At 36.3% G+C, this 13,265-nt stretch overlaps 1 protein-coding gene across 1 annotated transcript in view; it reads left to right on the forward strand.

Annotated features, from left to right (window-relative positions):
• Positions 1-13,265, forward strand: part of LOC106878084 (VPS10 domain-containing receptor SorCS3) — a 1,235,712-nt gene that overhangs the window by 1,025,867 nt on the left and 196,580 nt on the right. The window lies entirely within an intron of this gene.

Genomic DNA, 13,265 nt, shown 5'->3' on the forward strand with positions numbered 1-13,265 from the left:
TATAATTAAGGGATCAGCAAATATTTGCTGATCCCTTAATTATATTTATAAATATATATGAGCTTTTAAATAAGTTCTCCACCAATAATGGTGCTTTCATACCGATGGGCTTGGTAAAAATTGTTAATTGTTAATTGATTTATTAATTAATAAATTGATAATCCTTTACCCTTTTAATTTGTAATATATATACTTACATCTACATGTGTATATATATGCATATCAGGGTACAGGACGTAGAACAATGAACTACAGACAACGGAATGAACACATAGGAATACGGAAAGCCACTTGGAATATTCCTTCATCCGCTGCCTCTATTCTAACCCGACGTTTCGAATATATATGTATATATATATATATATACACATATATATGCACATATATATATATATATATATATCATATATATATATTATATATATATATATATATACCTATATATATATATATATATATATATATGAAGTGAAGTATATACACACATATATACATACATACATATATATACATGTATATACATATGTATATTTGCATGTATATCTGTATGCATCTGCATGTATATGTATATACATATGTTTGTAAATGTATAAATATATATATATACATATATGATCATCATCATCGTTTAACGTCCGCTTTCCATGCTAGCATGGGTTGGACGATTTGACTGAGGACTGGTGAAACCAGATGGCTACACCAGGCTCCAATCTGATTTGGCAGAGTTTCTACAGCTGGATGCCCTTCCTAACGCCAACCACTCAGAGAATGTAGTGGTTGCTTTTATGTGTAACCCGCACGAAAGCCAGTCAGGCGGTACTGGCAACGGCCAGGCTCAAAATGGTGTATTTTACATGCCACCCACACAAGAGCCAGTCCAGGGGCACTGGCAACGATCTCACTCGAAAATCCTTACACATGTCACGGGCACAAGTGCCAGAAAGGCGACGCTGGGCACAGGTGCCATCCCGATTTCGCTTGCCTCAATAAGTCTTCGCAAGCTGAGTTTCGTGTCCAATGAAGGAGACGACGTTAGCATGAGTGCCAGTCATCGAATTAAGTTCGGTTTCAATTTCACTTGCCTCAAAAAGTCTTCGCAAGCAGAGTTTAGTGTCCAATGTAGGAAAGGTATGCATAAGTTGGCTGGATACACTCCTGGCAGAGGCCTTGGATTTAGGTCTCACTTGGCTTGCCGGGTCTTCTTGCGCACAGCATATTTCCAAAGGTCTGAGTCAGAAGTCATCGCCTCGGTGAGGCCCAATGTATGAAGGTCTTGCCTCACCACCTCAGCCCAGGTCTTCCTGAGCCTACCTCTTCCACGGGTTCCCTCAACTGTTAGGGTGTGGCACTTTTTCACGCAGCTATCCTCGTCCATTCTCACCACATGTCCATACCAGCGCAATCATCTCTCTTGAAAACACCACAACTGATGCTTCTTATGGTGTGCAAGAGAGACGATTGCGCTGGTATGGACATGTGGTGAGAATAATGAACGAGGGAAATGGAACATGGACTTCACGAGAACCTTTATAGCCAACAGCCTACTGGCAGCAACAACATGCCGATGAAACTAAGCATATTTAGCAAGGCATCTTTAAAACAAGACACTTGATGAGATGCATCTGCACTGGAGGCTGCAACACAACCAGTTGTACAGTATCCTTTTCACCTGGGACTGGTGCAAGATGAATTGAAACAATCATTGTGATGAATATATATATATATATATATATATATATATATATATATATATATTTATATATATAGTATAAAATAGTATAGTATAAAAATATATAAAAGTGAAGTATAAAATAGTTAGAAAATATATAGAAATGAAGATTCAAACAAAATCAAAGGTGGAAATTTTATATATCATTTAAATGTCAAAGCAACTTCTGAATGCCTCTTCATAGGTTGGAGATAATCTCTTGCTAAAGGAAGTCTGAAACATGGTTACCATTTGAAGTGTTTCTCACCACATATACACACAACCAATGTTTTCAACTTCTCCTTTAGAATCTCCCTTAAACTCTATGTTTTGTAGTTAATAACTTCAAGGGATGTGTTCCTGCAGGATGACCTTTTGATATTCTAAAGGAAAATACAAATCTATGTAAGGGAAGACCAATTTTCCCTTACCTAGAGCATGAAAAATTTATAGGATTTTCAGAAAGAGAAAAATATTAGTTTATGATAAATATTATATCTACATTGATAAATATGGGGCACAACTCCAAACATGTTTCACTTTTACTTGTAGCTCTTCAGACTTACAATTACTCAAATATTAGCAAGAAGTGCATAATTTTTGTTGGCATAGAATAAAAGGATTAATGAGAACCTCAATTATTCTGCTATTGTCCTCTTGATAATTAATAATGAAGTGAAAATATTATTCATTTTTAGAATATTAAAAGCTAAAAATTAGTTCAGAAATGCAATAAAAAAATAGTAATATCTGCCATCAAGTAATATAATTTGTTTGTCTGCGGCTTATGGAAGTAAAGTTTGGATGGTTAATGTTTAAACCATGAAGTATACATTTACATACATAATAGAAATGGCAGAACACTGTTTTATGGATCAGGGATCTGTATTTTAGGGACAGAAGCTGACCTCAAAGAATTCTAGATCTTTAAATAAATTCTGTTGGTCATAAAATAAACAATGGTCTATTCAACGAAAAATGGAATTTGTTATTTTTATTACTGATTTTGTTGTTGATGCCATAGTTGGGTTTAAATCAAGGTTCACTTGTTTGTTTATCTCAACAACCTAGCTGAGAAAAATAAAAGAAATATCACTCCCTCTGCATACATAAATCTTCTCAGGCAAGGGAAATCTGATTTAATAATCAATGCAAATTAAACAATTTTAATAAAAATATTTTTATAATTAATTCCTAAAAAATTTCATCTGAAAATATTTAATAATTAAAAAATAATATTTTCATTCATTTTTTTTTTTTTTTCTATATTGTTTTCTTTCATGGCAGAAAAGATGAGACAGGTTTTGAAATATAACATTTTCATATTGTTTCAGTGAGTGTTTTCATAATTGTCTGGTGTCTTTTATATTTTTGTAATCCACTCAAGTGTGTAATGTAAGCTGAGACAGCAGAGAAATGTACTTTGTCTAGAAACATGAAACAATGGTTATAGCAAGATTTGAATTCATAATCATGTGATCTGTAAGTCCTGCATCTTCACAACCACCCCATCACAACTACAACAACAACTCTTGTTGAATTGTTACTATACAATGCAGCTAATAGTATATTTTACACTTAAATAAAGATGGAGACTCATATATGCTTATTGTTTCACTGTGAAATTCAGACCCTTGGGAACTTTTCAGTACCTTAGTATGTGGATTGAACTGATAAGCTTCATTGTTATTTTACAACTTAAAAAGATTAACTTGTTTCTCTCTCAGACTGCCAAATGTAGAAACTGAAAGATAATTATTGATTTCAAATTTCGGTACAAGGCTAGCAATTCCAGGCGAGGGGTAAGTTGATTTCATTGACCCCAGTGCTTGACTGATACTTATTTTATCAACTCCAAATGGATGAAAGGCAAAGTTGACCTCAGCAGAATTCGAACTCAGAATGTAAAGACAAATGAAATGACACTAAGCATTTTGCCCAGCTAACAATTCTGACAGCTCACTGCCTTACAACTGAAAGATAATCATTATGATGTAAACAATGTTGAGGAATTGTTAAAAACAATAAAAGTGGTCAGTTCAATACTTACTCTAAGCTTCCATAAAAGCCCCTCTTGGGCCTTATTTCACAGAGAAACTAAATGCTATATTGGTACTGTAGTAAAATATATTTTCAAAGAAATTTTGTGATTAGAACCTTAATATCTGGGTCGTTGTAATGACAGGAAATGAAGTCTTGCTGTGGCATTGGATTATGCTTTCATGCAAGACACATTATTTTACTGGCTTTAGTCTTTAAGAGATATTACTTCACAATTGAGTGGCTGGCTTTATGAACAGAAGTACCTGACCATGAAATCTTCTGCTTCACCAATTCATGCAAGTGTTCAAATTTGTGGAATCCATACTTGCTGTACTGTTATCAACAATTATTGATTTCCTGCTCAGGCAGAAGACCACAAGACCACAATTCTGTGCAAGTGGATGGAAGAGAGGAAACACTTGATTAAACCAACCCCATTATTGAACTGGTACTTATATTATCAATTATTCTTCACCTCTCATGAAAGGATAAAATGCAAAGTTGACCTCAGTAGGATATGAACTCAGAAGACAAAGGGCTGCAACTGAATACAAGAAGTATTTTGTCTGATGTCCTATTGTTTCAGATAGTCCACTGTGCAGTAGTAAGCAAATGATCTATGTTTGGATTAGAGGTTATATATGAAATTATTATTGTAGCAATTATGCTCTGGTTTATATATTGGATTAAGGGCTATATTTGAAGACTATTCAATAGTGAAACATGCGTACATACATATATATATATATATATACACACACACATATATATCTATACATAAACACAGATGCACACACACTGAACATTTTAGTGTGGGGGCAGGAATGGATAGCAGCTATATGGGAAGATATGACAATACAGCTATGCATGGCACACGCATTGTGTGTTACTGACTATAGAGGTATATATTTAGCAATTATACAATAGAACTATCTTTAGTGCAGATATTTTCAGGGTTTTCATTAATAAAGAAGTTTGGTTGAGATGATGGTGGTGGTGGTGGTGGTGGAGGTAGTGGTGGTGGTGGTGGAGGTAGTGGTGGTGGTGGTGGTGGTAGTGGTGGTACTGCTGCTACTGCTGGAGATACTGAGAGAGCTCAGGAGTGAAATTCAAATATTTCTAAACAATATTTTGATTAAAAGCTTGCAGGCCTGTTAAAAATTATGTTTTTATCAATAGAAAAAAATAAATATATCTAAATAAAAAATGCCATTATCTGTATCAGCTGACTGGAATAGGTTTCCATGTGTAGTTGCAAGTCAGAAAATACTGAAATACACACACACACACACACAATATCAATGTACCATTTTAGGTATTCTGATAATGGATAATTCAATAGTTTGTAGACTGTTTGCTTTTTTTTTATTATTATCACTATTATTATTATTTCCGGTGGTAGAGATCATAGCATTGGCTGTGGTGGTGTTAGTAGTAGTGTTGGAGTCATGAAGGTGAGTGTGGAAGTTGTGGATGTGGTTGCAGTGGCACTGATGGTAATGGTGGTTGTAATGGTCGTGGTCGTTGTCATCATTGTGGTCATAGCTGTGGTAGTGGTGGTGGTGGTGGCGGCGGCGGCGGTGGTGGTGTTGTGGAATGCTAGAAAGAGAAAAATAGTATCAAAGTTCTTTGGGTTTTTTATTTTATTGTATTTTTATTATTATTTTTATTTTAAACAAGAAAAACTAAAAATATTCTCTATAATCTTCTGTTGTGTCTGTCTATCTCTGGTCCTGCTGACGTCACTAATTAATGGGTGAGGAGAGGGATTATTGCTTTGTTTCTGGTTATTCTTTTTGTATGGATTATAGTAATTTGATTTTTTCTTAATTATTCATCAGTGTAAGGAGACCAGCACCCATGACCCTTTGTGGGGTCTGAGACTGACTGGAGCAAAAGAGAAGGAAAGGAAGAAAGGAAGGAAGGAAGGAAGGAAGGAAGGAAGGAAGGAAGGAAGGAAGGGAAGGAGGGAGGGAGGAAAGAAGGAGAGGTGGGAGGAAGGGAGAAGGTTATCTTCAGGCCCAAAACCAAGCCTGAATGGTGGCAACAAAAACCATTCTTCTAAAACCATTCATTTCACAAGATGGTTGTTGTACACTAGGTGGTGAATTATGTTTACCATCCAAGGATAGGAACAGTCTCTCCAACAAAAAGAGGTTCCCTCAGTTTCCATTATCAAATTTCACTCACAATGTTTTGGTCTTATCTCAGACACCCCACAGTGCGAACGTACCTGTAATAATATGAAGTAAAACTCATCATCATGCAACCACTTCCACACCTTCTTAATCACACAGCCATGGTAAGGCTATGTGGTTGAGAAGTTTGCTTCCCAACACATGGTTTCAGGTTCAATCTCACTATGTGACATCTTGGGTATGTGTCTTCTACTATAGCCCTGGGTTGACCAAAATCTTGTGAGTGGATTTAACAGATGAAAGCTGAAAGAAGCCCATCATGTTTGTATGTGTATATATTTGTGTATGTGTATCTGTGTCTGAGTCTGTGTTTGTGTGAGTGTGTGTTTGTTTATGCTGCCATGTCTTGACAATGCAAGATAATTGTAACTGAATGTCACTGACATACAAGCAGTGTCATTCATTTCTCCAAAAATATATCTGGCCATGGGCAAATATTACCTTACTTGAAAAGAAGTCAGGGCTGGCAACAAGAAGGGCATCCAGACAGAGAAAATCTACCTCAATAAAATCCATCTGATCTATGCTAACATGGAACAGTAGAATTTAAAATGATGTGCACATGTGCACACAGGCACATATACATAGAATCACAAAGTTATAACCACAGTTTCACAATCACTCTTTCATACACTCCTGCACAATGCACACACGTGCATACACACTTGCACACAGTCACACATTCGTGTATCTACATAACCACATGTCCAAACTAATCTATAAGTAAACAGACAACAATAATCAATCCAGGAAATTACTCTATCACACCATCTTATAACAGCATCTCATTCACATGAACACCAAATACTCAAATATCTCAAAACTACTGCAATGTTGATCATTATATTGGCCTCAAAGCATTCCATCTCCACTACACCCAATGCAAACAGAACACGACAGAAGGAACACAAACATACAGTGATCATCTCAAAGTAATCTACACCACTAGCTGATTCATGCTAGCATGTGTGTGTGTTTGCATGCGTGTGTGTATGTATATTCATATATATATACACTCTCACAAACATGATACGGTGTCAAATATGCCTCAAGCATATTTGAACCCAAAAGAAAGCCATTCATTTTACCAATATTAATTCTGAGTCCACATTTTTTGCCTTTTTCTTTTAGTTCTCTGAGCATTTCTGTTAATTTTTAATGTTCCTGGAAATGAGTACAATGTCATCAGCGAAGCTGAGATGATTTAGCATACATCCATTTATATTTAATCCTTTATCTGACCAATACAAGTTTTTAAAATCGTTTTCTAATACAGGTATGAATAGTTTGGGTGGTATAGTGTCTTCTAATCTGATTCCTTTCCAATTTTGATATGAATCACTTTGTGGTTTATAGTTGCCATAGTTTAGAAGAAAGGACAATGGATGAAATAACAAATTGGCAGAGTGGACACAATGTCCAGAAAAGAAGCGAGGAAGACCTCTGAGAAGTTGGAATAAAGACTTTAAATTCTTTGGCTTCCAAACATGGATGAGGAAAACATAAGACTGTGGTTGGTGGAGAGAACATACTGTGGCCTTTGTCCAGTAGTGGACTGAACATGTGCAAGGAGGAGGATGTACCTTGCTTAACACAACATAAGAAAGGCATTCACTATATTTTGTCATGGAGAAAATTTCTCACTATAAACAAATAAGTGTAAATGCACAGTCACCCCACAGTGTCCCCTAACCAGACTATGGGATGCATGTATTTCAAAGTCATTATCTCCTCTTCAGCAACAGAGACTACAAAGAGAGACACCATGAACTGACATGAGAACCAGATCCCTCTTGTGTTATTCTTGTCATCATTGAGTGCTATTCAGCAGGTCACTGTAAATAAAGTGCAAGGTGACAGTGCTAAGTAGTGATGTCTATAAGTACAAAGTGTTACTGGTTCAAATATGCTTGAGGCATATTTAAATCTGTAAAGAAACCATTCACTGTATTTTGTCAGGGAGAAAATTTCTTGTAGTAGATAGATAGGTATAAATACACTGAGTCAGCCCACAGCACCCTTAACCAAATTGTAGAATGCATGCATTTCAAAGTGGTTATCTCCTCTTCAACAATAGAGGCCAGATACGCAAACAGTGCAAACTGATGTGTGAGATAAGTTCCTCTTATAATATTCCTATCATCATTCAGCAGCTTGTCATATATAAAATATAGGGTCTCTATGTATATATGTGTGTGTAGGTAAATGTTGAACAATGAAATTTAATTTGCTGAGATTCTTATAGAGAAAACAATAAATCAAAGGGTCCTACTCTTGGATGATATCATCTTTTGAGTGGTTATGTCCTTTGAATTTGACTTTTGGGCAAACAGTCATGTTGGATGGTAAATTTATTTGCATTATATTATATTTTGGGTGTATGTGATGTTTGTATGTATATTCAAATTTCATGTTCAGGAAAGGGGCTATCCTGGTGGGATTAGTGGGGTGGGTGGTGGTTGCTATTTGAAGTGTTTAAGCATTAAACATTGCTTGTGTATGGAGGGAGAGAAGATTTCATCCCTAACATTTAGGGTGTTATCTGTTGACTGAATGATATTTAGTTTTTCAGTGATACAAAGTTCACATTTGGTACCCCATTCTTTGTATTTTCTGGCTTTAGCTATGATGATTCATTTTAACTGGGGGTTACTTATTTTACCTTTTTTCAATGTCTATATCATATTGGATTCGGATGTTGTGTGTTTTTTATTTTTGTCTCTGAATGACACCAGGTGTTGTGTGCACCTTTCCTTGAATGAGTTACTCATCATTCATCTTTGTTACTCCATTGGGGTCAATGATTTTAGAAGATACGAAGAGGAAAATCTTATGGTTTAACCTACCTTATAGCAAGAATGTAGCCACTAACATAGCTAGGAAATTCTTAAAATTAATAGACAATCACTTCCCTCATTCACATAAATACCACAAAAGTTTCAACAGAAACATTGTTTAAGTTAGCTATAATTGCCTCCCCAATATAGGATCGATAATACTCAACCACTATAAAAATAAACACACCAGAGATATCCCCAACACAAAGACAACACAACTTCAGGTCTCCAAATCACTGCCCTCTAAACAACAACTGTCTTGGAAAAGAACTTGTATATGAGGCTAAAATCACAGATCTCAACGAGAATATTTATTGATCACTACAATTATTTCGACCTATCTAGCATTGATCCCTTATGTGTAGGATACTGAACTGCTGGTTTAGGAGTATCCAGCAGTGTGGGTTTGTCTCCTCAGGTGATTTCAATAGGTATCTCATTAAAATAAACTCTGCTTTGCAAGATTTCTTCTTGGTCTTTGTATATAGAAATGGCAAATTAAGGTATACAACTTCATTCTTATAGAAGATCCATAACAAATATCAGATACAAAAGGAAACAAATACACAATACTGCAAAAAAGGTATTAGATGTAGCCATTAGTAGATATGGATGTACAAATGCCTACACTTACATGGTCTGGCATATGTACACTTGATCATACAAACGCACACACACATAGAAGCTCAACCACATGTGGCTTGGTGCACATATACACACACACAGAATTAAGTAGATAATAATAAAGTCATTGCCTATTACTTGCTAGTGATATGACACTACTTGGTGAGGAGTCACGGATTTTGTTGTGCAGTTCACTAGATCTGGCTGATATACTTAGAGCAGCTGTAAAGTCATAAATACGGACATAGTAAATGTGTATTTTTTAATGACTAATGAAACAACCGATAGCTTGTAGAAAGCATCAATGCCAGGGTTAGGATCACCAGTGTAGATAGGTGTAGGTATTTTTCATTTCACAGTAAGCAATACTTATTGAGAGACTCAAGTTGGTATTTTTCTCACTTTAAGTGGTTTACAATGGCCAAGGGGTATCCAAGTGATGTTGGTAACTAGCATAGTATTGTGTTTTTAAGAATGAGAAGGTTACAGTTATTCATCCATACATTTAGGGAAAGTGTGGTTATTAATTTAGTCATCGATTACTCTAATTCATGCAGGTGTATAGGCTATCATGGCCATAACACAAAGTTTAAATAACATAGAAAACAAAACCAATTAATTACTTTATTGTTTACCTGCATTTCAGTAATACCTTAGTGATTGCTATTACATAATGAGCTGTGCTTAAAGTTACCTCAATATCACAGCATTCCTGAAACATATGTAAAGAATGAAGTATCAGGTTGAATAAAATGTAAGCGATGTTTTGAACCATGAAGAATTTGTATTGGATTTTTGCAGAGTTTTGAATATTTTTAAAACATTTTTTAAAAAAATTGTCTGATAATACAGATATAGACTTGCCCAAATGCATCAATAAATAAACATTGATATTTTTTTCTCCATTGCTACAATCATCTGAAATGGAATTGTCAAAGTGCGATATTTGAGCAGCTTTGCTATTCAACTTCAAAAAAGAACATAGAGCAGCTGAAACTGCTCCCAATATCAACAAAATGTTTGGTGAGGAAATGACTAGTGAGTGGTCAGCTCGAAAATAGTTTAAATAATTTCACAGTGGAGACCTGAGCCTTGGAGATTATGAGCATATTGGACGCTCATCTGTCAACGATGACAGTCAATTAAAGACCATCATTGAGAAAGATCCACATAAAACCAATGAAGAACTGGCCAAAGTACTTCAAGTTAGCCAGAAAACTGCCTGCAACCATTTGCATGTGATCAGAAAATCAAAAACGATCGCCAAATGGGTGCCACATGATTTGAATGAAAATCAGAAAATGTGCAGATATGAAATTTGCTCGTCACTTCTTCTCTGTAACCAGACTGATCCATTTCTCAACTGTATTGTATTGTAACTTTCGTTTGATGCAAAAGTGGATTCTGTACAATAATAAAAAGCGTTCTTTGCAGTGGTTGGACCAAAACGAAGCACCAAAAACTTTCCCTAAACCTGAGCTCTTCAAAAAGAAGGTTATGGTGACTGTTTGGTGGTGTACTGCTGGATTCATCCACTATAACTTCTTAAAACCCAGAAAAACCATTACTGCAGAAACACATTGCCATGAAATTGCCAAAATGAATGAAAAACTGCTACTTCTCCATCCTAGACTGGTCAACAGAAGAGACCAACCATTCTGCATGACAATGCTCAACCACACGTTTCACTAATGATGCTCTAGAAGTTGAGGGAACTTGGCTACAAAGTTCTTCCCCACCCAGCTTATTCCCCAGACCTTTCTCCTACCAACTGCCACTTTTTCAAGCATCTTGATGGTTTCATGCGAGAGAAGTTCAAAAATTAAACCAATGCTGAAAGTGCATTCAAAGAGTTTATCAGCTACAGAACTCCAGATTTTTATGTCACTGAGGCAAAATCAAGATCTCAAAATCCAGCTGACTGGCATTAAGAATGAGGCTCTACTTCTTCTTGAAGACAAAGTCCTCCAGCTTGGAAGAAAACTTTTGCAGGAGCATGGCTTGCCAGATCCAGTAAGAGAACAGACCAGGAAAATTTAAGGGAGACATCCTATAACATGAACAATCTCTATGAGCATGTAACAGAGAATGAGCCAAAGCTTTCAACTGAACAACGGACAGCTTACAATTGCATCATTCAAATGACTCAGGAGGAAAATGCTACCCTGTTCTTTTTGGATGCTCTTGAGGGTACTGGCAAGACGTTTTTGATAAAGTTTTATTAGCAAAAGTCTGTCTAGATGGGTGCATTGCATTGGCGGTAGCATCTTCTGGAATGGCAGCTACTCTCTTTACAGGTGGACGAACAGCTCATTCTACTTTCAAGGTTCCCTCGAATTTAGTTAGGATAGAGACTCCAATTTGCAACATTTCTAAGACATCAGCAAAGGCCAAGGTCTTGCAGCAGACGCACTTGATTGTCTGGAATGAATGAACCATGTCTCACCATGGAGTACTTGAGGTTGTTGACCGTAGCCTAAGAGATTTGAGAGGAAAGAACATTCTCATGGGTGGGTCACTATAGTTTTGACTGGGTATTTCAAACAAACCCTTCCTGTGATCCCAAAAGATACAAAAGCAGATGAACTACAAGCCTGTCTCAAGCAATCCTATCTGTGGAGGCAGGTGGCTAAACTGCAATTGACAGTTAACATGAGGGCCCAATTATTTGGTGATCAAACTGCTGGGCTGTTTTTACAGCAGCTTCTGAAGATAGGGAATAGGCAACTACCAAATGTCAACCAAATGCAGCAACACTTGCTACCCTGTGGTGAGATGGTGCCAACTGTCAATGCTCTCATAATGCATGTGCTCTCAGACATTGCACAAAACTTTAGCAACAGTCAGTGGCTCTGTGAGTAAGCCATCTTAGTTCCACGTAATGATGCTGTTGACAAAATCAACTGGGATTTCTTGCAGCTGTTGCCAGAACAAGAACAGTCTTTCAAATCCCTCAATACTGTCATTGATCAGGACCAGGTTGTAGTTTTTCCAACTGAGTTCCTGAACTCTCTTCAACCATCTGGGGTGCCACCCCACCACTTAACACTTAAAAAAGGGCCCCAATCATGCTGCTCAGGAATCTGGATCTACCTTGTCTGTGCAATGACACCAGACTGGTGGTGAAAGCGATTCAACTCCATGTCCTAGAGGCAACAATTATGACTGGGAACTATAAGGGTGAAGATGTCTTCATTCCATCGACCCCGTTAATCCCATATGACCTCCCCTTTGAATTTAAACAGTTCCAGTTCCCAGTGAAATAAGTTTCACTGTATCAATAAACAAGTCTGAAGGACAGTCTCTCAAGGTTGTTGAATTTCACCTTGCTTCTCTCATGGACAATTATATGTAGGATATTCATGAGTTGGAAGTCCCCAAAATCTTTTCATTTATACACCAATTAAAGGACACACTCAAAACATCGTATATTTAGAAGCTCTAGAAAATTAAACTGTGATTGCTTTCCGGATTTGTTTCAATACATGTGTTTATACTGACATCATCTGATAGAATTTTTGTTAAATGTACTTCTTAACAGGAGAGGAGTGCCCACAGGCCGTTTCTTCTCAAGTTTATGCATTTTCAGGTTCAATGTGTTTCAAATAAGTACTGACAATTGAAGGTGACTGCAAAGACAAAGAACTACCTATTTTTTTTTTAACAATTGTAACAGTGAGAACATTGGACAAAATATATTATTGACATTAATAGTTTGTACCTCAGCTAATTACTGTTGAGAACTGCATAATCCATGTGTCATGTTAGAGATCTTAAAGGCATTTTCGAATTTCATTATTTTCTTTAATTCAGGCAATGCCAGATATTTCTGCTAGTATATATATATATATATAT

This window comes from Octopus bimaculoides, chromosome 14 (assembly GCF_001194135.2).
Source record: "Octopus bimaculoides isolate UCB-OBI-ISO-001 chromosome 14, ASM119413v2, whole genome shotgun sequence".
Taxonomy (NCBI): Eukaryota; Metazoa; Mollusca; class Cephalopoda; order Octopoda; family Octopodidae; genus Octopus; species Octopus bimaculoides.